The sequence below is a fragment of the Motacilla alba genome, chromosome 20 (assembly GCF_015832195.1).
Source record: "Motacilla alba alba isolate MOTALB_02 chromosome 20, Motacilla_alba_V1.0_pri, whole genome shotgun sequence".
NCBI classification, from domain to species: Eukaryota; Metazoa; Chordata; class Aves; order Passeriformes; family Motacillidae; genus Motacilla; species Motacilla alba.
The window spans coordinates 5,260,585-5,286,228 of NC_052035.1; the positions used below are offsets into that span (position 1 = coordinate 5,260,585).

General features: G+C 42.2%; 1 long non-coding RNA gene across 1 annotated transcript in view; it reads left to right on the forward strand.

The window, feature by feature from the left end:
- Window positions 1–23,814, forward strand: part of LOC119710265 — a 35,771-nt gene extending 11,957 nt beyond the window's left edge. The window contains exons 4-5 of the long non-coding RNA XR_005259531.1: window positions 8,175–8,263; window positions 23,664–23,814. This is a non-coding gene — a long non-coding RNA (uncharacterized LOC119710265). The remainder of the gene's footprint in view (window positions 1–8,174; window positions 8,264–23,663) is intronic.
- Window positions 23,815–25,644: the final 1,830 nt, after the last annotated feature.

Consider the following 25,644-nt stretch of genomic DNA (forward strand, 5'->3'; position numbering starts at 1 on the left):
CATTCCTTAAGAAGGAATGAGTAAAGGGTTTGATCCAAAGGCTACTTGTCAGTAGTAGTCCTGTCCATTGGCTACACTGGGGTTTGGATTTGGCCCTAAATCCTGCAGCCATTAAAAATTAAGTAAAAAGCCTTGGCAAAGTATTCCAAGCACCATAAACAAACATGTTCCCAAAATGAAGTGCATTTAATGGAGTTTGCAGCATTGGTCTCCCGGGCAAGCTCTGTATTAGTCTCTGTTTTCCCTCCCTGTCCTAATGGCCACAGCCAGAGGGGGGCTGGTTTGAACTGTGAAGGAGGCTGGTTTGTATCCACATTGAGTGGAGAGGCATAAATTGGCATTCCATATCATCATAAAAAAAAACTTCCCAGCAATTATTAAAAGATTCTTATCTCTTGCTCCCTACATGGATAATGAGATCCCTCTCTGCTGGACTGAGACAGCCTGTCTCTCAGCTCACTTAATGAAATGGACCCAAGTTTGCAAATTAGCATAGCCCTGACTCCAAACGTAACCTCTTGTTGTCTAGTTGTACATCAAGGCCCCTGGCTTATGTCTTTTCTTATTAACACCCCGTAATCATGTCAACCCTCTTTAGTTTTCATTTCCTGTTTCCTTTTACAAATTCACTTTTGTGTTTGGAGCAAGATGTTGGATGCCTTTGGATGCACAGAGATTTTATTTTTGTCTCATTTTTAACATTATTGCGGTATAAGTTTATCAGTGGGTCCTGGGGTGGATCAGGGAATCTGTTTTCTGTTCCATATTTTTGCTGCTTGGTTGCTATGTGATCTTAAAGCAGCTCCTTTTGTATGTGTGTGCTCGTTTCCCTTCCACTTTTCAGGGTTTTTATTTTAGACTGTAAAATCTCAGCGACAGATATTTTGTCTTGGCCTATATTTGGTCGGTGCCTTGTAGAGTGTTTTTTTGTTTCTGGGAGGTTGTCTGTGTGATAGACTATTAATAATCATAAAGAACAGTGATACTGGGCCCTAACAAACACAATATGCTAAAGGCTTTCTAAGAAGTCAAGAAGGATGAACCCTTTGAAACTCTTTTTCTTTCTCTCTCCCCTGATGTGAAACTTCATTGTTGGACCTTGAGAGTAATAAATCAAAGCAGCTGAAAGAAGAGAATCATGATTTCTTTTGCCTATGTGTAGCTGACCCAATCTGCCTTTGATAAAGCAGTGGCCTTCCACTTTATCCACTACCCTACTAATTATCCTTCACTTTCATGAGCAGTAAAATCCACTCACACATTGGAATAAAAAAAGAAACAGGGATGTGATTAGTTGTGTACAGATAAGAAGCAGCCCACAGCGTTAGCTGGGTAATAACATTTTCTAAGACTCCTTTTTTTTTTCCCTGGAATTCATTTCCTCTCACTTACATCCATTGCAGTAAAAAGTACTTACAGTTTGTAACACAAAAGATAACTCTTCAATGCAAAGCTTTAGTGTGTGTCTTTAGAAGATTTACTCCTTTATCAAGTATTAATTTAAGAAAGGGTGCCTTGTAGGTAAGGCAACGACATCAGTCGTAGTCTTCAGGGCAGCAGATTTATTAATTTAATAGGTTTATCCATTTTACAGCCTGGATAATCATATTTCACCAAACTGGTACACAAGGAGTCCTCAGCCCATCTGACAGCTTTATTCTTGTGTAAGTTAACAAGCACATTTTGTACTCGTGACCTTGTGAATTGTACAAGTGCGAGGAGCTAGAGAGGAATGACAGGCCACATCCAAGGAACATGTCAGCATTTCAGTTTTCCTGAGAGAGATTTATAAAGGGAGCAGTGAGGAACCCCAGCTGAACAGAGAACTTAAACGTTTGTTAATTTATTTGGTTTAAGAAAATATGCAGAATTTAAAAAAAAATAAATTAATGGAATGTTGATTTAAAAATTAAGGACCTAATATGTTTATCAAAGATATCAATTTAGCAGTGGAATTGTAAATGACTATAGAGGAGTTGTTCTTGAGCTGGAAAAACTGGAAAATAATTGGGCTGGGTTTGTCTAAGGTAAATTCCTTTGGTACATACTCATTTTTACTCCTTGTGTTTATCTGTGCTTGCTGTGGCCAGTAAATTCCCTCTATAAGTGCCTAAAATTCTTGAAGCTGGCTAGGAATTAGAAGATTAGGGCAAGAATGGAGCCAAGATTTTAAAAACACCTAGATAAAAATAATCTTATAGTTAAAACCCACAGGAATATGTGTTGCTTGAAAGCCTTTCTTATTTGCTCTATGAGAAAGACAGCAAGCCCACACTTCTTTACTGCTTGGCATTTCTTTTCCTATTAAAACTGTTGGGAGCAAAAGAAAATATTTCCCTATTTGTTTAAAAGCTTCACTTAAAACTGCACTTTGTAAAAATCGTGTTTTGGTGTCTTGATGAAAAGTTAACTTATTCAAGAAGAAGATATTTCCTGGGAAAAAAATAACATTCAACTGAAAATTAACTTGTGTCAGAAAATTTAACATTAAAGTTGGGGCTAATCCTACTCTGTCCTTTTAATAAAAGCAAAAGCTGAGCTACTTACACTGTACTAACTTCAAGCTCTTCAAATAAAAGAGCAAATACGTGGGACCTCATCATAAAATGGTCCATTTGGCAGCAGGGAAAGAACAGAAAGAATTGTAGACCTCAGGGATTTATTTTCATTTATATTCAAACTCCTTTACACCATTCTTGACACTTTAAGAGGAGTATTTTGTGCAAATCAGAATTAGGCCACGGAGACAGAAATTTCAAAAGCTTTGAGTATTAGTTGAACATGACAGGGCAGTGCTGAGATATATTGTGCCCTTAATTTATTCTCCTCTATATCTCTCAGTTGCATTTCACTCAATTTTGACAACAGGTGATGCCTTTTAAGCTCCTCTTTGCAGGTGTCAAGGTCTGAGTGCCCAATTTGAATACAGAGCAGTCAAACACTTGCTCTAAAAGTTTAGAAAACTTAATGTCCTCTCCCAGTCACTTGCACTTTCTGCTTTGTACACAACAATAGTGTTTGGGTGGAAAGTGTTGCAGGAGGATATTTATGTTTGCCAGTGAATTCCTTTTAAAACGAAATATTATTAATCATGTTGCATTTTGAGCTGTTGTATTTACAGCAATGTCTGAACTTTCACCATAAAGTACACCAACAAGTGTCACACAGGCAAAACATTTCTCTTGCTGCTAAAAATTTAGTGCTTCTGCCTCAATTCTGTGCTTCTGTGCACTAGAAGGAAAGAAAAAAAAAAGATATTGTATGAACTTCTGTTTGGCCCTTTTTTAATTTGTAGGGCCTGAAAATCTATTTGTGTCCTGCCTTTAGCCATGTTCCCTGCAGGTCTGGCAGGACTGCTCTGAGATTTTTTGGTTGATTTTTCTGGGATCCTGTGTTTATTTTCCCAGCTGGAAGTCTGCAAATTGAGGTGATATTTCCAAGGTATTGTCACATAATTGAACCTCCTGTTAATTTCTGGCCATCTGAGGCACACAAAGAAGCTGGCCAGTTGTGCTAGAGGACACCAAAGCCCATCTTGCCTAAAAATGGCAAAAAAAGGAACTTCTTGTTAGAGATGACACCATGGTTCCAGCAGGCTCTGGAGCTTTTGATCATTCTTTTTCTCTTCTCCCAAGCCAGAGCCTGTTTTTTACAGGAACATGCTCAGTCCCAGGGTTGTGTTTTACTTGGCTGTGGATGCGTTACCGGTTGGGATCCCTAATTATTATCAATTTGCAGATTGCCTGGAATGTCTTATTAAAATTCCTGTGGAATGATTGATCATAATCAAAAAATTAATCACCAATCAGCCCTGGCAATTAACATTAGCAAGTCTATTTGCATATATCTGGTAATTTATGCTGCTGCTGGAAGAAGGGACTTTTCCTGAATGTTATTGATTAGGGGAGAAGAGCCAGATGCTTCTTTCACTGGGGTATGAGCCTTTATTAATAGGGCTAGGAATGTGTAAGAACTGAAGTCTGCTCTGACATGGGCATCTTCAAGTGTCTGAAAGAATTTTTTCACATATTAAAATGTTCTATTTTGCTTTAAAAAAGCTTTGAATTTTGGCTCTTGTTTAGTGTAGGTGTTTTAAATCCATTAGGATAAAAACACACCATGATCTCAGCCCAGGCAATGAGATTTTCATTGCAAGGAGTTATTTAATAGATGTAGTTATTTAATGTTATGAATAAGGAATTTGCAGGCTTGCAATTAATTTGATGAATCGTGGTATTTAAGCTGTGAAGAACTGCATAACAAAGTCTTAATAGTGGTTGACAATAGTCTGCTCTGTTCAATCAGAGGATTTTTAAAATAAATTTTTTGATCTTTCTGCATTTTTTTGCTTTTCAAACTTTTATTTCTATTAATGTATTTGAGTTTTATTATCCAGTCATTCACACTGATTTTTTTCAGTTTTTCTTGAAATTGCCTATGGGATAACACATCTGTTTGAGATGTTCTGAGTCTGGTTACAGTTTCTGGTATTTATAATCTTTTTTGCACTCTAACTTTTGGTTTTGCTTCAACACCTTTGTGTGTCTCTCATACCTGGTGCTGTAACTGCAACTGCACAAAAATGCACAGTCTCCTGTCGTAAATTCAGATATTTCTGAATTTATAACTGCTCATTTATAACTGCTTAAGTTTCTCATTTATAACTGCTTAGTATTAAGAACAAATTAATTTAAGCCAATAGGCAAAGTGATAACAGTTTATCCTCTGCCCATTGTGGCCCTATTAATGATTGCAGAACTAAATCTATTCCAATGACCAAAGAAGGTCAACAGTTTAAGTGACAAAATTATATTGAAAAGAAAGGCAGCAAAACCAGGATTTTTTTCCCCTTAGTATCTGAATTTAAAAGATTGAATAATAGAAAGAATGCAAATTTTTAAAATTAAACATTCTTTTGAGAGATATTAATTCTTAGTTGTAGCTTTGTTGTAAGCTAGAAACCTTTGTAGTTCATAGATGATTTTAGGAGAACCTCTTGTATTGAAACTCGAAAGCTTTGTGCTGATTTTTTAAAACTGAAAAGTGCTCTCTAAAATACATGAGTAAATAATGGGAAGCTCTATTCCTTACATAGCCAGATTGGTTTGTTCTCTGATGTCAGCTCTGTGCTTATCTCAGTCTTTCTTGAACAAAGATCTTTTTTCTTGTTTATCTGACTGTTTACACTAATCTGTTTTGCAAGCTTTGAATGCCTGTGTCCTTAATGCCATTAATATATTTCTCCGTGGTTTTACTGAATTTTTCTCCCATTATTGATTTGAAATGGGAACAAATCAAACGCCAGCTCTGATAAAATACTCAGCCCCACAGTTTTTCTTTCAGTGAGCATTAAGTGATCTAGGAAGAGCCTGGTCAAATCCCCCTGTACCTTGAGACCTTGGATAAACCAGTTATCACATCTGGATTTCGCTGAAGTTAGTTGGTAACCAAGAGATCTTGTCCCTGCAAAGTTCAGGGGTCAATTAAAATCAGAGAGGCATAACCCATTCGATTGTCCCGTTAATTGCGCCCGGCTCCTGCTTCCCTCCTGCTGCCTCCCGTCCCCACCGGCCGCAGGGGACAGCTGCCACCAGCTCCTGTCACCCAGCTGGAGGCCTGGGAGAGAGAGCTGCAATGCCCGAAACACTGGAGCCCATAAAAATGCCTGTGGGAGGGGAAAGGGGCATGTGCAGGAGGGGAGGGAGCTGGTGACATGCCCATACATCACCCCGAGCCACAGCTTTAGCAGTCGGTGCTGAGAGCTGGTAATGCTCGGGGATTTATGGCAGGTGTGCTTTGCTCAGGGCAGAGCTTTGGCTGGGGAAAGTGGGCAGGCCTTGGTTGGGATCCTGGCAGATTGGCAGGGATTTCTGGCAGTGGTTTGCCGGGTTGGTCTTTATGCTGCAGAAGTTTATTTGCATTGGATTGGTAATAATTTATGGTTAAAATATATCAATTTCCCTTCTTCCGTCACCAAAGTGATATGAACGGTGGAATTTTTGCTAGTAACTATTAATTACCAAATGTTGTGATGGTAACTTTCTCCAGGGTTTCTGCAGTCAGCAGTTTTGCACTGTTTACCTCGCAGTAACCAGAGAAGCACGGCAGATTTCCAAAGGGACATTAAAATGTTAAAATAGATTTGAATCTTGTAAATCTAAACCTTGGTGTGGGGGGGATCACTGCCTTCAGAGGGAGCTGGTGTGGGTATGGACAAAAAGAAGTCTTCCCAGTTGGAGTAGTTTTGAAGTTTTGAGCATAAGGAAAACAAGTTTGAGACAGATTAGTTAGAGGTGAGTGGAATTCAGGCATCCTAAAAACTAGAATACTCAGATGAAGAATCTAAAAATCTCACCCTGAGTGTTTGTCCATATTCAGCTGATCTAAACCCCAATTTTAATGAATGTTAAGCATAGGCCTGCAAGATCCTTTCTTCCCTTTTCTTCTCACAGCTGCCCCTCCCAACCCCAGCCCATCTCTCCAGAGTGTCCCAGAGCAGAGACCCTGCTCCATTCCTGCTGTTCTCTGAACAATTCCCAGGGCCGTGTCCTTGGGAAATGCAATCAGGACCCTGCTTTCATGTGCTGCACAAACCTGAGCCAAACCCTTGTCTTTATTCCCTGATTTTAATCCCACTTCTTTTTAATCTGGGTTCAGGTGAGTGTTCTCAATGCTAGGGGGTGGCAGTGTGAGTATTGCAGTCTGGAGTGAGGGCTGTGTTCCAATCACAGTGAAATGTATAAATCACACAAATTATTCTTAGGAGTAGTTCTCAATCTCTGGTTACTCAGCCCCAAGAAGTAAGAATGTAACAGCACTGGTAGAAATTTCTTTTATTTTTTTTTTTCTGCAAACACATTAAAATGAAACATCTTCATATCATCATTCAAAAAGGCAAAAGCAAACTCCAAATTGTTGAAATTTTTTAATGAAAACTGAAAACTTTTGATTTTCACTGCTCTTATTAGTTTTCAAAAAACAAACAAAAAATCTCCTAAAAATTATCTTGTTTTTTATAACCAGCAGCAGCATTTTCTTGTTATTTCTTTAACTAAAAAAAAAAAAAAATCAAAGTTACTTGGTTCTATTTGTTTTTAAACACACAAATATTACTTTGAAATGTGACTTAGCTTCTGACAAGCAAATAAAAATTATCATTTCTATTCTGTATACACTTAGAGCTAATACTTCATAAAAGCTTCTCCTTGATGGGGTGACAACATATATAGACTATACACAACCACAAAAGGTTTTTTCTCTGTAATTTATGTGCCCCAGCCACACACTGAGCCCATACACTGCCGAGGAGGAGAAGGTAAATCAATCAAGGGTGATTTCCAGTGAACAGCCATATCACATCTACCACCCATTTGCTCTTGGCTGGCTGAGAAATGAAGCAATTTAAACCTATTGGGTCACACTGAAATGGGGGCCAAAATCTTATCAATGTGCTGCACACAACGGAGCCTCATTTCATCTTCATTTCCAGAGGTCCACGGGCTGCAGCGTGGCCCTGCAGTCCATCAGTGTCTCTGGCATTGCAGCCAGCCCCTGGCTGCTCAGCTGGTGCCAGAGGTGGGGAAAAACAACTCTTTGGTATGAAAGGGGAGGATCTAGGCTGGAAATTTTTTGATCTACAGGAAAAAATACAGAGGGAAACACAATTAGTGTTCAGTTATAATGCAGATATGAAGATAAGCCTGAGAAACCCAGTATTGGGGTGTATATGAAGTGGGAAAGAAATGTTCTCCATTCACTTGCTTAATGTTTCATATAATCTTGGAAGTGTTCCACTGCCTGACTCTCAAATTTTCAGATTATTTCCACATCTGTCTCAAAGCCGTACCCTCCTCAAATGGACCAAGCAGCTAGTTTCTTAGTTAAAATAATAAAAATAAAATGTAAGAGCACCCCAAGTGTGCTGAAGCTCCCCACAGCTCGTGCTTTGTGCAGAGGAGAGCACCTGGAAAGGCTCAGAGCCCGTCCCAAGCCCCAGGCAGGAGTAACACATGGCATGTGTTCGCCCCTGGCTTTTCCTGTTCCTTGTTGCTTCGTATTAAAAATGAAATTCCACACGGACTTTCCAATGGTTGCTTGGAAATTGGATGTCTGGCACCCCGGAGGGACGTATTGGAATTCTGCACCTGATTGCATTTCTCCCTTCTCCCCCACAGGAGGAGTCAAAGGTTATGTCCAGAGGAGAAGGAGCTCGTCGGCAGCAGGTTCTCCTCAAGATGAGAGGAAGCTTCTTCCCTTTAATACTGTGAGTAGGCTCTGTGTGGATGTAAATGGATTTAGGAATCTGATCCAAAGTAAACTGACATGAACAAGAAAGTTGAGGCTGACCCCAAAATAAATTGTTCTCGTCCTAAACATTGACGAGAAAAGTAAAACAAAGCAAGCAGAAATAAAGAAACAGTTCAGAGCTAGGCACAAATCTTCATCCAAATCTCTTTTGTTTTTTAAACCTGCTCAATGAATGAAAGGGCTTCTCTGAACTATAACACTTCTAAACAGCTTTTTGATAACTTCAGAAATAAGAATATTTTAGTATCTCTTGCCATGTTGGTGTCTCCAGTGTGATGTTACCCTTCTCCCGAGGGACCTGGCCCTGCCTGTGCCAGGGTTACACAGGATGGTTCACAGCAAAATCTCTCAGCTGAATCTTCCCAAACACTTCACAGTGCCCTGGGATGCTCGGCCTTGCAAAGCCTGCAGGGATGTCAACACAGGAATGGGCAGGGACACCCAGTGTCAGCATCTGCTATTGAACCTGGGCTGCTGGAGTGTGGCTCTGCACATTATTTCAATAAATCTTCTCTCTCCAATTTAGTTAGGCAGACAGAAATCTGTCCTTGCACCTGGGTGTTATGTGAAACAATGACAAGCAGTTAATGGCAGTATTTGCAATTCCAACTATTTAGAAATCATGAATCAGTTTTCCAAATATTAGAAATAATGGATTTTTTTTAAAAAGAATATTTCAGGTTATGTCTAATTTCTGCCTTCTCAACTCTTTTGAGTGCAGTTGATTTACTTGTGAAGTATTTAAAGAGAAATACATGGATTTGAAGCTTGCTTTTAAAAATGACACTCAGCTTCTGACATATTCCTGTCTTCTAGATCTGAGCTTTAACAGCAAGACCAAACATTCTTGGTATATTTATACGTGCTAATAAATGCAAACTCGTTGCCAAAACCATATCCCCCACAATATGCAGAGTGCATCAGAAGTGAAGAGTAAATTAAATCTGTGACTGTTTCCTAGTTCTGTACTAGAGGTTGCACAAATTTAAAGCAAGTGTGGGTTATAGCCAAATTTTGTCGCATGGGTTTCATTTACAGTAACTTTGCTGTTGTCAGCTAGCCAGTAACCTCTAGTCTAGCCATCAAACATCATCATTTAAAGTTCAAGATAGGTAAGAAATATTTAAGATAATCATAATTTTTAATTGTGTTTTGCTTTTCTGTAGGGTTTACCTTACATTTTCCCCTCTAAGTTTTGTTTTCATTATTTATTCAAATAGTGACAGCTAAAACTTTGAAAATGAAAGTTGAGATTCATGACAATCACCTAATGGCTGAGGCCAGGGTGGTAATGAAAGCATCAGTCATCTTGAGACCTGTAATATATTCACAGGAATTAACAAAATCACTTGAGCTGGCAGTGAAGGAGAGTTTGTCTTGTCATCAGGTCGTTCTGCCTGCATGTGATTTTATTTTAAGACTGTTGCTGCATTCTTAGTGTGATTAAAGAATGATAGACTTTATATAGATTTTCTTTTAAAACATGCTCTTTGTAACATATAGACAGGGTTGTTTGCATGCAGACAAGCCCAGTCCAGCTCCAGCTTGGTGTTATTAAACATGAACAGTCTTCATCTTGGAGCTGGTTCTCACCTGGCCAAAGGATTCCCCCAGCTGCCCTGTGCTGCAGCCTGGGACATCTGTGTCCCACTGCCCCCATGCAGACAGGGTTCAGTCCTCAGTGCAGCACATTTCTCCAGCTCTTGTGATGGCAAAAATTAAATTCCCTTGAATTCAGCTGTAGTTGTAAAACTTTCCAGACACTGAAGACTTCACTACTTTTTCTGTTTGTGAACTCCTCAGAGTTTGATGGAGTTTGCCTGCTCCAAGGAGCTGTATCAGTGCTGATAGGAGGGGTTTTAAAAAAAAAAAAAAAAGTATATTCCAATTGTTACCCTTAATTGACATAATATTGTAAAAGTCTGTGTAGCTTATTGGCCTGCCAGAGAAAACAGCTTTTTGGAAATCTCCGGATAGAAAATATTCCAGCCCTTGTATATTTCTTGTACACAGAATGCATGGAGAAAATAAGCAATAAAATACCAGATGGATTTCCTTTGAAACATAATTACTATCCAGGTGCAGTCTCCACCTTTTCATAGTCAAAGATTTCCATCATTTTAATAGTATTCCTTTAAGTTATAGTATCAGCATCTCCTGACCTGAGCTATCAGCCACTGTACCGCCCTGGGGAAAAATGAGAGGCTTGACCTCTCAGTTCTTTTTTATCCCTGGCTTTTTGCCCTGAGAATGGGAATTGAGATGCAAACTGGTGCCCACCTGGGCAGCTGCTTTCAGTGGGGGGCACACCAGGCCTGGGGAACTGTACTGAAATTCATTTCTCTTCACAGAGAGCCAAGCAAGAACATTTTTCCCCCTCCTCCTCTCCTTGCAAAGAAGCAGACCAATAAAATAATAATAATAAAAGGCATAACCAGTCTCCCCTCCCATTCTGACATGTTGAGTGCCAAAACTCAGATCAAGTCTGTAAGGCAAGGTGAGAATGCAGTGAAAACAGGGCCTTTATTTTAAGGGCAGAGCTGTGAAGTTTTTAACTCTCTCGGGGCTGCCGGATGTGCCTCCTCACCCTGCACACAGCTGCTGAAGGCTTCCAGGGACTCTGGGTGGTGGGTGAGGAAAGGGGAAGTGGGAGTTGAGCTATGCACAATATTTCCCATAAGAAATAAAGCAACAGAGTCTCACCTCACTGCCTGTTTTTCCACATGTATTGAGACGGGAATGTATTTATATAACCCTATTAAAAGGGAACACTCAGTAGCGAGCTTGGTCTTTAAATAGCTACTGTTCTGCATATTCCTGTCTCCAAACTCCTCAATTTCAGCTCACACCCACTTACATTCTTTTGACATATTCCTCAGGTTTGGGTTTTTTTGTGACTTTGGGGTCAAATCCAAAACTTATTGAAAGCAGTGGAAAGACACTCAGTGAATTCAGTGGAATTTGGATAATACTCTTAGAGCTCAGATACCATGGTGATAAATGCAATAAATTACGCAGACAAAGGTGGCCCATTTTGGGCTAGCTCTGCTTAGACAGAAACAAATTAAACTGTTGCTATTGACTGCCACAGGAATTGGATCTGCCCCTTCCTTGGTGGCATTTAAGCAGCTCTCAAAACAGTTTGCAAACAAGGGGAATATCTTCATCTCCCATTTACAAAGTGGAATAAACTGAGACGCAGAGCCGTGGCTAAACCTGGAAGTATGGCAGTGCAAAAGAGCTGTAATTAGACCCAGATACCAGCCCCTGGACCACCCAGTGGAAAAAGAGTCTATTAGCTGCCAGTAGGCTGACAGAGCCTCCTGGTGCTCCCAGGTCCCAGTGGATCCAACAGGAGTAGAGAGGGAAACCAGCATCGTCCCGTAAATCGCTGGGTGTTAATGAACTGCGCAGCCCTGCAGAAGCTGTTTGTTTTTACCACCAAGATGCATTATTTCATCCTTCTCCCACCTCAGTGTTCATATTTTCCCTTTGACTCTTGTTATTTTGGTTCCATTTAGCAAGTTCACTCTTGGGTTTTTTTTCCCTGTGTCCCTCCAGCCACCTTAGTTTGTCTTTTTTTTTTTTTCTTCTTTCCCTTAAAATCTTTTTTTTTTCCTCATTCAGTGCACTAAGTGGATTTACGACCCATTTAGGCAGCTTACAGTGGCATTGCTTTTACAGTTCAGAGGCAGAAGGGCCATAAAAAGATTTACAGTTACAGCAAGAGTCTGTTGCATGGAAGTTCAAGATCCAAATTAGACAAAGGGAGCGGGGCTGTGTGAGTGGCCAGTAAAAGAAGCTTGGAAACAAAAACAAATTAAACTGCTGTTAGAGGAGGAGATTGGGGTGGGGGCAGAGAAGGAAGAGGAAAAGTTGCCTGTTAACTTCATGTTACTATTGCAACAGCTCTGCTAATTCTGTTATATAAAGCCCTTTTTCCTCCTTTTTTCCTCTCTCGATGTTGTTGTTGGACAGATTTCCTTTGCAAACACAAATCTCAAACTGAAGAGCAGCAGCTTCACACAGTAGTTGAGATTCCAAGGCAGATATTCCCAGGATGTTGGCAGCTGTTTTTGCTGCTGCTGGGACTCCAGAATACAAACACCAGAGAACAAGCCAAGTGGCTGAAGGAACGGGACTGGTCAGAGTGGAAGCCTTCAGGTTGCATTGCGTGAGGATAGTCAGGAGAAGCTGGAGACAAAGAAATAGATTTGATCCTCTCCCACACTAGATATTTCCTGCTGATCTCAAAAGAAACAGAAGACCAGGCTTGACCAGATCCATAGCAAGTTGAGGTAAAAGGGAGACTTTTGTCACTAAAGGAACAGGTCTGGGCACAGAGAGAGCCCATCACTGGAGTCTGCACAAGGTTGGGAGCTGCACCTCTGTGGGACTCAGCCCATGGGCCCTTCTGTCAGAGCTGTGGGTAGAAAAGGAAAGCAAAGTGACATTTTTGGGGGCTGTGTGGGTGTAGCCTCTGGGTTCTGCAGGGAACTGGGGGCTTTGGGGCAGGTCAGCCGTGGGCCAGGGGCTGTGCAGGCTGTGCCATGGCACTGCCCCTTTCTGAGGGCTCTGAGCTTCACAGCTGTGCTGACACAGCTGCAGGGCTGGGCACTGCTTGGAATGCTGCTGGAGCCAGCACAGGTGGTCTGCACTTACCCACTGAGATCCCTCCCACTGGCGTTCTTGGCACTGTTTGGTTCCTTGGACCTTGTTTTTTGGTGTCTTGCCTATTTACTCACTGTGGGCTCATAGCCCTCCAGTAAAATTAGTGTTAGTGGTGGTGGAGATGCCCCTGGGATCCTCTGGATGAGGAAAATACTCTATCAAGATAGACCTTTAATCCATGTTCTTTGCTCCCACACATTCTCACATGGATATTAACACTCAAGTTTCAGGATTTCTGTGAGAGGAGAAAAGAAATCATGATGCTTTCCCTAAAACCCTTCTAGATCTTGTTCTTCCTACTTCAGAAGAAAAATCTCATAAGAAGAATGGCCATATTTCAGAGAGTTTTGGCTAGGGTTTTTTCTTTCTAGAAGAAGAAGCAGTGAGAGAGAAGCTTCAGCCCAAACCACCAGCAGCATATCACTCAGACCCCAATTAAAATCTAACAGCTAATTGGCCATTGCCAGCTGGACATCTCCTCCCCCTTTTCCCTGCCCAGCCCTGGGATTGATAAATCCACAGGTGCAGCTGGCCCCTCTCAGGGCTGCACCACTGGGGTTCCTGCTGCTGGTTTTGTTTCCTGCCTGTTCACAATGCTGGGCCCAGCATCCCTGGGAGCTCCGCTGTGCTGCCAGTGGCTCCCTGCCCAGCTGGTGTCCGTGTGTCCCTAAACCCCAGCTGGCCAGGCACTCGGGACACTGATGGATTTCAGTGGCTCCTGCTGGAGATTTGCAACAGGACACAGAGCTGTTCCCAGTTCTGCTGTGTCAGGGCTGTTCTCTCTCCTCCTTTTTCAATTGCACTCACTCTCGCTTCTGCCTCATTCCCTTTTTTCTTCTTCAGTGAGAAGGGCCTTGAACTTCTGGCAGAGACTTGACATATGAGAGAAAGCACTGAGAAGGAGAAAAGACTCTATTTTATGAGTGATGGTTAAAATGTATTCTTGAAGTACAATTTTTTTTTAAGCTGAGTATAGTCGGGTGGACAATGCAGCAATTTCCATGAAAAATTCTTAGAGTAGCAAAAGGTTTCATTTTTTTGGGGAAAAATATTTAAAATTAATATAGTCTTTTTACAGACTTACTATTTGTGTATTTCTTGTTGATTTTTCCTATTCCCTCTTTTTATTATTTTCATTTTTCTTTTATATTTATACAAGACATATAACTCCCAGTTAAAAAGTTTAAAAAACTCAAACAACCAGTAAACCAGTAACTTTCAGACTTTATTATGATTGTATAAATTTTAAAACCAAATCAGTATTTTCAGTTTGAATCGAGCTGGCAAAAACATGAAAGCCATTATGGATCTATTTTGAAAAAATCTACTGTTCTTTATAGAAATGGGTAATATTTCTAGGGGAGGGCTGGTAGAGTAACCCTCTGTTTTTATAAGAAAATAGGAATTTGAAAGCTAAGTTGTAATGGCCATTGATATCACAGGTCAAAACAGCCGGGATCCAACACTGGCTGGGTCTGAGATCATCAGAAAAGGCAATTTTTTTCCCCTGTTGAAATTGTTTTGACTCTTTCCTCTTCGGTTTTGCCTTCCACTCACCACCTGCTTCAGAACAGACAAAGGGCCAAGCAAGGGGCTCGGCCACCCTCCCCACACCCTCTGTGTCCCCGATGGATCCCCTGGGGCACTCCTGGGGAGCAGGGGGTTCTGCCATCCCCTACAGCCCCTGCACACACAACCCCAGGGCAAATCCCACAACCCCAACACTGCTCAGGCTGCTGAGGCTCAGAAACGACTTTTACTTACCCAAGGAGGGGCCCCCACATCCCCTCTGAGCTGTTTTGGACTCAGAGAGTGCAATGTGCTCCGTAAACAAATAACCTGTGTTTTTTTAACTGGGTCATTATGAGCTGAGCCCTACCTCAGGCACGGGACGTGGGGAGGAAGTGGTGGGACAGGAGCAGGAGGGGAGAGAGCAGCAGCCTCAGACCCAGAGGACTGTGAGGAAGCAAAATATGGACAGCTGCCAGAACAAATGCTGAGCCTTTTGGGAAACCATTCTGAGGTCTGGTGAAAAAGCCAGAGAACAAAGAGGTGCAGGAAGGCACAAATGATGCCAGACCTCCAGGAGAGCCCTTGGCCATGGGCAGGTAGCTCCAATCTGTGTGACCAGGTGGCACATTCCTGTCCTGCTCTGCTATCACAACTCTGATGAGGCTGTCTGTGGACACTGAGGCCAGAGCCTCTGGACTTCTGTAGTCCAGGAGCATGAAGCAGTACAAAAATGAATGGGAAAAAAAAAGGGAAAAGGAGCTGTAAAATAGCAGCAACTCTCTAAGTCCCTGTATGTGGAATACCTTTTGGGGCTGGAATGAGTAGCCTCAAAGGCACTTAGGTGGCTGAAAGTCTGTGAGGCCTCATCAAAGCACAATGTTGTGTTAGAGAGAGCAGCATCTGAGGGTATTCCTGGATGTGTTTCCTCCCAAGCTGCTCTCCTTGAGTTTACGGCTCTCTGGCTTGTTTATTAAATTTTATTTTTGGGGTTTAAATCATTGTGAAGATTCATTGTTAGAATAAAATGCCTATCTCAGCTTCTGCTTACCCAAAACTGATTCAAAAACCTCGTATTTTGAATCCTTGATTTCTCTAGAATTTTAATGCTACGAGTCCCCTTTTTATTCCACGAGTGACTACAGTCAATGTGGGTTAGGAACCTGAAGTTCCAAAGCCTGCAGGCGGCACCCAAGAGCATGGAATATGACCTCTCCAAGCTTTCTGTGTTCCTTGGCCAAATTCTGGTCTCTGTCACCTTACAAAACTTTGCTGGGGATCAGAGACAAGGATCTGATCCCACATTTTAGTAAAACGAGGCTGCGCTGATTTACAGCTGAAAAAAAAAATATCTGCCACAGTTCCTTTCATCCCAGGGCTGATGACTTGATTTTTGTTGCTCACTGGTCCATGGAAGGCTTTTTGGGTGCTGGCTTTTGGAGCTGGCACGATATTGAGTGGCCATAACAAGCTGGGGAGCTGCAGAGCCTCAGCTCATTGACAGGAGCAGAAATGACTCACAAACACACCAAAGCAAAATGGGCAGCTACAGGGATACAAGAGTGGCACAGTAAAGAGGATATCCTGCCAAAACGCTGTCTAAGTGGCCATTAATGGACATCTGAGTTTTGCTAAATAATTAATGTGTCTGTTGTGTTTTTTTCCTTATAGATCTTTCAAGGAATTTAGTTTCTGTTCCTTTGCATTTAGTTTCTGTTCCCTGAAATGTTGCTTTTGAGCCTGTCTTCTCAAGCATTTATAGACATGATCTGTGTCTAAGGCAGATTTCTAATAGCAATTCCTGTCTGTTATGGTCAGAAAACATTTGGCCCCAGGTGTGTAAGGAGGCAGATCGCTCTCTCTGTTCTCCTGGGGTAGTTTGGAAACTGAGGTGCAACCAGCTGAAGTGGGATTGCCAAAGGCAGGCTGTAGGTCTCTATAATAGGCAAGAACAGGTCTTGTCCTTTGACTATCACAAAGAAAAACAGTAATGGAGCTCTAAAAACTACTAAAATGAGCTGTCTGAATCCTAGACCTCCAGGGGTTCTAAATAATACTCTTTTGCCCATCTCTACCCGTAAAAAAACTCTGTTCTGCTGTTGTCTGGACTGAAAATATCAGTGTGTTGCCCTTTGCAATCTCACTTTGCTGACTCCCACAATGCAGAAATATCATAGAACCACAGAAAAGTTTGGGCTAGAAGGGACCTTAAAAATCATCTTGCTCCACCCCCCTGGGACAGGGACACATTCTGCTGTCCCAGGTTGCCCTAAGCCCTGTTCAGCCTGGCCTTGGACACTTCCAGGGATCAAGGGGCAGCCATAGCTTCTCTGGGCACCATGTGTCACACTCACAGGGAGCAATTTTTTTCCTTATATCTAATCTAAAATTACTCTCTTTTGGTTTCAAAACCGTTCCCTTTTGTCCTGTCACTACAAACATCATATAAACTACAATATCATATAAATAGTTGGGAGGAGAAATACTGATAAGAACCAGTCTCCTTTGAATATAAGTTTTTATGTCCTTTTTCAGATTTTCCTTTGTGTCTTTGTGGTTGGACTGGCTCCCCTTAGAAGGCTGTAATAGGCTTTGTTTCTTGTTGATCACAACACCTGAATATCGGGGGAGTTTTGCCACTTTCATCCCAAATCCTGGCTGTTGATGTGAGGAGGATGTCAATGGTAACACAACAACTTACTCTTTTTATCACCAACTGTTTTCCCTGAGTGCCAATTGACCGCTTCGGCTTCAGCTTGTAGTTCCTGAAGTAAACCAATATAATCAAACATAGCCCAGTGCTGGGGGAGTCAGCAGGGCTGAGGTTTTGGGTTGGTCCTTGCTGAAGATGGGGGATGTTCACCAACATCCACTGCAGATGTGGATCCAGGGAGTTTTGAGGCAATTGTTGAGTATTGATCACACCAGTCCTAAAAGGTGGACATGACACCGAGTGCTCTTGTCTGCTCTTAAAAATACCAGGTGAGTCACAAATGAAGGCATGAGCTTAGCTCCTAATGATGGTCAATTCCCTGAAACAGCCCAAACCTTTCACCATATCCGCTTAGGACAAGGTGTTCTTCCTCTTCTCAAGCACAAAGGAAGGAAATGTATCTTCAGGAAATGTTTATTTTACCCATGGATTGTCTGAAGCAAGGTTTGACAATACCCGGAAAAAAAAAAAGTCCCCATAAAATTAATATAAAAATAGGTGGGGTTATTGACAAAATGCATGATTTTTATGAGCTAGAGAGAAGAAAATGTGCTGTAATGTTCTGTGCCAGCAGCTAAAGTGCAGCCGAGTGACTGCGGTGCAGCTGATGTGTGACCCATGGACCCTCCTGACTGCAGGCCAGGTGAGCCAGGGGACAGGTCCCTGTCCTTGTCCTTCCAGATGTGCCATTTGCACATCTTAACACAGCCATTTGAAAGGAAAACCAGTGAGATACTTAATAATAAATATTGGAAGGAGCGATGCTTCTTAACACCTAACCCTGAGGGGTAATTTAACCCTCCAAATCTACAGGAAGTCTCTTTCTTTCTTCAGACCCCAGGAGATGTGTTAGACACATTTCTTCTGAACAGAGAAGCTCAACTCCCCCTCCTTTTTTTACCACATTTCTTTATCCCAGCCAAGGAGAGCTGTAGCAGAAATCTTGAAGGCGGCTGATCTCTGCAAGTGAAACCTGTGAGATTTAATGCTTTGCCTTAGAATGAAGGAGTTAAAAAGAAATGAGAAATATTTAATTTAATTCCCTACAACAGACAGCCTCCCAGTGTCCTCCTCCCAGCCTTCCACAGAGACATCCCCTCGGTGGGTGCCTCATCCCAGGCTGGCGTGTCCCTGCATCCGCCGCAGACCTGTGACCTCCTGCTCCTCCAGGCTGGCTCCAGCGAGCTGAGCTGCCTGAAATAGGCACGGAGAGAGCCTTCCACAGAAACCTCTAAATGGGTTTTAATGTCTCCCCGCCGTAGGATTCCCGGAATTAATTTGTGTCTGGCTTTTTAAATCAGGGATGTTGTATTGAAGAAGATGGATGCTCCTAAGAAGTATTGGAAAGAATGAAGGGCTGACAGGGGTGGTTTATGCAGTGAGCCTGGCCATGGATGCAGAGTAGTAAATGTGGTTGGTTGATTGAGATCAGATTTTTTTTTTTATTTTTTCCAGTGGCGACGCCCATGTCGTTTATTTATTTATTTTCCCCTTTCACTTCAAGGCACATAACAACAACACTGTATTTTATAAATCCCTGTGATTATAAATCTAGTAGGATGTCATTCTTGGTTTCCTCAGAGGCCAGGAGTCTATACCCACAAGAGACAGATGGGAGAAGTAGCCAGCAAACCTTCTATATTATTGCAGAGAATTGCAGGAACTGGTTTTGGTTTACACCGCATGGGGAACGCAGAGTCTGCACAGAGCATCTCCATTTACTGCTTCCTCTGTGAGCAGCCAAGGCAGGATTGCTGACACTCCCTCCACACAGTTCCTGGGCAGGGAATGATGCCCTGCAAAAGATGCAAAGCCACAGATTTGCATCAACTCTTTCTGTTATCCTGCTTTGAGGACACAGCCTAAAAAACGTTAGAGCGTTTCATGCAACTGTGCAAAGGTTGTGTGAAAGTCCTGGCTGGTTCAGCTCCTTTCTCCACTTCCACTCTGTGCCTTCTCCCAGCAGAATTGCTCCAAGAACTGCATGAAAAAGCATCCCCTTGCTTTGTCTTGCAGGCAGCAGTGGCAGATGAGACTTTGAGTTCCACAAGGTGTGGGTAGCAAAAAGAGATTGTTGCTGTAGGATGAGTCAGGTTGTGCTGCAATGTTGGGAAGTGTTTTTTTGTCCACAGTTTGGAAGATGATTTTTAAAAGCAGAGGATTTAGTTTACATTTTTTTCATGAGTTACAAGGTCAGTTGGGGAGTGAGAGCTGGATTTAGCTTTAGAGTCATCTCTCAGCTTTGAAGAAAGAAAAAACAACATCAGACCATGTTTGATTTTGGAGCTTTGCTTCATTTTCTTGCAGCCTTGGCCATGGGGCTGCCTGTGGTGTTGTGGGGGCAGCCCCACAAGGTCTCTGGTCCTTCCCTCCTCTTCCTATCATTCACCTCCTCCCCAGCCCTACCAGAGTCAAATATAAACTTTCTTAAAATGAACACAAGATTCATTCCACTTGACCAGGCCTGACTTCCCAGAAAATAAACAGAGAGCCGAGCCAGCCAGCCCCCTCTCCTGGAGCTGCCAGCCTCCAGAGAGCTGGCGGGTGACCCACAGCCATTCTGGGCTTTTTGTAATGGAGAAGAGGGTGGAAAGGAGAGAGAGCCCACCTAAAGAATTCCAGGGTCTGTGGTACAATAGCAATATTGCTAAATGTTCCAATTGTCACAGTTCTGATATTTTTCTTTTTTCAGTCTCAGTTGGATGGCTAGACACAACTTTTCCCTGCCCTGGAAATGGAAATGAGGTCAGTAGGATCTATTAGTGCTATTGATAGAAAAGGATTCTTTCAAACCCAGCATTTAAACAAATCCAAACAGGTCAAAAGCCAATTTCCTTTATGACCATTTTTACCATTATCTTTTGTTTTCAAGGGGCAATGGTTTGAACTAAGAAGGAGAGATTTAGATCAAATGCTAGGAAACAGTTCTCCCATGTGAGGGTGCTGAGGCCCTGGCACGGGTTGTCCAGAGAAGCTGTGGCTGCTCCATCCCTGGAAATGTCCAAGACCAGTCTGGATGGGGCTTGGAGCAACCTGATCTATCGGGTGACATCCCTGGGGGGGAAGAAGACAATCTTTAAGGTCCCTTCTAACACAAACCATTCTGTGATTATTTCTATAAAAATGAAAAAAAAAAAAAACCAATAACCCAGAACACAACCCAATCATCACAGAGGCTGTGCATATTAATTGAAAGAATGACAAAAAAATAAAGAAAAGAATATGCTGAGCAGTTTTCCAGCCCAGTTTTGCCTTCGAGTGGATTGGCTTAGTCTTTGCTCTGCAGAGGTCATTCAGTACTGCACTGACTGGGGGGCGCCAGTGCTGTGCCCTCTGCCCACAGCAATGGACGTGTGGCTTCAGTTCCTGCTCTCCAGGGCAGCTCTCCAGACTCTGGACTTCCCCTGGCCTCTGTGCCAGCTCTCAGCTGCTGGGACACTCTCTCCTTCAGTGCCTGGCAGTGCACTGGAGGCAGTGAAGCTCTGTGGTGCAGCTGCCCTAAAACCACAGGACCAGCCGTGACCTTTTGCACTTGAAGTCCATGATTTTTTCTTAGACTCCCAAGCCCGCAGGTGTTATCCCTGCAATTCCCTGGGAGCAGCTGTGTGCAGGTGATTCTCTCTGAAATAGCATGGGAAAGAAACAAGTGTAGACAAAATAATAAATACACCTGAATAGGCCTCTCACTCCTTGCAGACAGGGGATGTTTTGGGACCCAGGTCAGAGTTATCTGATATGTCCCGGATCCCCTCTCCCAGCACTCATCACCTTCTCTAAGTGACAATGTTTATCTGCCTTTCTTTTCCCAGGACAGGTATCTTTGATCTCATCTGGTCTCACTGTTAAACACTCTCTCTTGCAACGAAAGCATGAGCTTCTGATCCTCTCTAATCCCAAAACATCCTGTGTGATTGAGTCTCTCGACTTTCTTCATCCTACAAGCAATACCTGAAGTTATTAAAAAAAAAAAAACCTCTAAACAAACCAAAAAGAACCCGAAGCAAAACCAAAACAAAACATAACAACAATGGAAAGAAAACTAAGTAAGATAGTCTTTACACTGCAGCAAACCTGCTCTTTATGGGAAAAAAACCCCTTGAACACAGCCAGCTGCAGCATTCCCTCCTGAGAGCTGAGTGCAGAAAGCAGCAGTAGCCACAGTGCAAACTCAGACACCTTCCTCTGTGGGTCTTCTGCTCTGCCTATGCTGATATTTACAGGCATCCTTAAGGAGGAAAAATACAGTTAATGAGGATTGGACAGTATTTCTGCAAATTACTTATGTGCTGCTAAGGATAACATTCAAACTTTAAAAATAAAAATCAAGGGGAAAGGTTTATTTTCATGTTAGGTTTCAATTTGTTACAATTTTTTGTGTCTTTACTATCTGCTGTTTTCCTCTATAAGCATTATCTATTCAAGACAGAACAGATTAAAGCTAATTGTTAGGCCCTTCTGTTTTTCCTTCTTACTGTTTTATCTCCTAAGCAACTTTATTTGGTACAAGACAAATAATCTGAATTCCTGAAGTCAGAAACAAGGAGTGGGAGTCCGGGAAACTGGCTGCTGATCTAATGCAGTTTTTTGCAAGTGTGGTTATGGTCAGAAACTCTAAATATGGCACCGTGTTACTGTACACACGGTGACTGCACCCTGTGTGTCAGGGGCTGAGTCACAGCACTGTAGTTTACTGACAAAAACATGCTTTACTACTCTTGGTACTGAGGACTCAACAGAGCTGGGAGTGAAAGTGTTGAGCTCGTTGCATGGTCACCAGCTGAATCACAGAATCATGGAAAGCTTTGGCGTGGAAGGAACCTTAAAGACCATCTCTTGCCACCCTCTCTTGACACCTTCCACAAGGCCAGGCTCCTTACAATGGGTGTGGTGCCTGCCCAGGTTTTGCTGGTGGTGAGAGGGGTGGAAGCAGCAGAAGGGACATGATTTGGCAAGTGGATGTTGAGGTGTGGGTTTCCTTGTCTGGGATGAAGAAGCTGTAGAGGAGGGGTCCCTGCCTGGCGCCCCATGGTGGGGCTGCCTGAGGGGAGCACAATCAGGAGAGCTGTGATGCCCATGGCCATGATTCTCCTGCTGGGAAAGTTCTGCAAAAGTTTTCTTTCCAACACCCTGAAGAACAGAAGAGCCTTTCCAAGCCTTCATGGAACAGAATTGTCAGGTTAGGGCTCCCTCTCCCCCTGCTGCAGGAGAGGCTCTCTCCTGCCCTATTGCAAATGGACCAGCAACAGTTTTGATTTTTTCAACTTTTGAAGTGAACTGCCTTGATCTGAATGTTAATGACAGAATCTACATTAATATAATATTTTTTTCTTTTAAGAAAGCCCCCCTTTTTTAATGTTTTCAATAAGTTTCCACCAAGGAGCTCAGCTGGCATTCCCATACTGTCCACATTCATCCTAACCTTTAGTATTGACTGACTCATGCAGTATGCATCTGCAAGAGTTGTTAATGGAAAGTATTAGAGAAATGTAGTTTAATATTTGGTAAATAGGATATGTCTTTTCTTTGTGCTTGAATTCATCTTTCAAATGTCTGTGTTTGTGTTATTTATATTAATATATTTCATGGGCTGCTTAATAATAGTAGCAATTAAGATAAAAACAATAAATACTAATAATACTGAGCTCTTCTGCTTTTCATCTAAGGAGGTCAAGACTCAAGGGTGTACCTCTGGGGCTGGTGTAATGTAGATCTGATCTTCTCCTGCTATTTATTCTTGTGGAAAGTTAGGAATATCATGTGAAGATCAGATCGCCTCTATTTTGGCCTCTGGAATGTCTCTTAGGCATCATAAATACCAGTAAGAAACAAAAAATTGGAAAGAAAACAATCACCAGGACTTTGAAAAATATAACCACAAATACTGACCTATTTGGGATTTTTTTTTCTGATTTAGCAGAATGCTATTAATACTGTAATTACAGCTATTTTGTAGCCTGGGGGCTTGAGCACCTGGCTCTTATTAGAGCTGGATCCATACTGTATGGTGAAAAAAGCCAAGAGGTCAAGAGAGGAGATGGCCCAAAGGAGAACACAAGAGGGCACAGTGGCACCTGTGGTGCACTTTTTGTTCTCTGGCTTTTTGAATTGTTGAGGGCAAGTTGAGCTCAGAGCTCTGTTTACATGACATAAATAATTACGGTAACAGGGTTCATTAGTGGGAACAGTAAAAATTTAATTTTGTCAACTTGGAGTGGATTATTTACTAGAATTTTTTTCTGGTGGCTGAAAGATAGATGTGATGACTGTGTCATATAAGGTCAATATGGCAATAAGCCCCACTGCAAGTTTGACAGAATTAATGTGGGCAGCCAGTAAGAATGTACTGATTGTATTAAATAAGGTACAAAATGCACATTCCAGGCAGGTGTTTCTGCACTTTCCTCATCAATTCCTCTGTTCTTGTATTGTATTGTGCTGATGGAAACAAATTCTGTGATTTCAGAAACAAAGGACGCTGATGTTGCTTTTCATCCTTCTGCCCAAGGAGAATAAATGTTTGTGCAAACCTTTTTTCATGTGGCTGCCCAGAAATGACCCAAGTGAAGCCAAGAAGCTGAACATTAAGCAACCTCTCCCTGGTGATGCTGCTGAAATGAGAGGTCAGTGGTGAAAACTTTCTTCTGGAAGAGTTAATGGTGTAAATAGATATTTGTAAGGAAGTGACACAGAAATAAGTGGGACCCTATCTCAAATGTTAAGTTGAAGCTCAGAGGTCACAGTTGTCCTTAGATGTCTCAGTGGGGCAAAAAACCTCCCTGTGCTACAGTCACCTGCCTGGGTGGGCTTTTGTGGAGGGAGAGCTGGGGGAATAAACCCAGCAAAGGGTTGCAAACAGCCTTTCTTGGGTTTTTTCAGTCGCTGTTTCTGACACTCACAGGAGGTTACAGCATGGGCCTTCACAATGGGAATTGTGGTTGAAACCTCTGAAGGCTGTAATCCATGACATGACATTATTTCACAATTACAAATTAACAGCTCCCCTTATTTTTTTTCAAAGGAGCCCTTGTCCTCAGGTCTCCTATAACGTACTATTTGTAAACAGAACTTCTCCTCCCATCCAAAGCAGCCTCTGGGGGTTCCTCTCCCTCCCAGAAGCCAATCAACCCAGCACTGTGTGCGGAGCCGCGGAAGGAAGGTGTGATCCTACAGCGCACGCAACAAAGTACAGAAACAAGATCATTAACATCTTAATATCCTGCCCTGACATCTCACAAATTATTTTAGATTTCATAGCCAATGTAAACAAGTTTGTTTTCCCTAATTGCCTGCTAATTGAGAGCAGATGCAGGCCTTAACTTTCGGCAGATAAAGAGCAGCCTCTTCTCTGGGGCCTCGCATCTATCAGGAGGTCTCTGATGTGTGCTCTGAGCTTCCCTGGTTAGTGATGCCGAGGCAGAGGGGGATTGCAACGGCTCCTCTTGCCTGAACCTCAGCGAGACAGAAGGGAAGACAGAGCTGTGGGACTCATCAGTAACATCATCATCATTATTGTTTCATTTCGTACTCCAGTGCACTTTCTGCAACAGCGCAGGTCTCCTTCTGGGGGGGGGAGTTCTCCGAATTATAGATGGGCTTCTCGTTATGATAGAAATCACTGGGTTTATGAAAAATGCATTGCTGTCATATTCCATTATCTACTTCCTCCCATGCTGCAATCCTGTAGCTTGCAAGTCATTAGATTCTTTTTCAGAGTTCCTTTGAAATAATCCTTTCAAAAAACACTATTCATTGGGTATGACCCCAGAGAGATACTGTCTGGTACTAAAGCTCTCTTTTAGTTCTGCGAGAGAGACCTGTAACAACAAGATAAGTGCATGTATATTCCAAGTAATGCCTGGAGTTTGCTGCCTCCCATTAAATGCAATAGGAGCTTGCAGTTCAAATGGTAGAATTTTGCTTTGTAAATGTAGGAGAAAATGGAGTTCAGATATATAGGTAAATTTGCATTTGGTAGTGATTTAATGTTCCATGGTCTGTTTTAGCTCCAACTTAAATATTACATTAAAACCATCAATAAAGAAAAAAAAGGAAAGGGGAAAAAAAAAACCCCGAAAAAACGTGTTAACTGCTGGGTTCAGAAGGAGTGGATGTGATTTTGTTCTTGCTGTCAGTGTGGCAGTGAGCTGCCTTTTACTTTCTCCTCTTCATTTAGCAAGTCAGCAGCAGCAGTTAAATGATAGCCCTCCAGTCTTTCTTCAGGACTGTTTTTGCAAATGAAAGCAGGAACTTCAAATCCTTCTGTTTTCTATATCACTTACAAGGTGTCTTGTGAATTTTAACATTTTTGCATCTATCTGTGAAACAGTGGAGGGGATGGAAGTATTTCTGAGTAAGAAGTGCCCTTTGTGCAGGGAGGCTGCATGGCTTTATACTACTGGGTTCAGGAGGTCCTAAAGGGATATTAAAGAGAAAATAACAGCCAA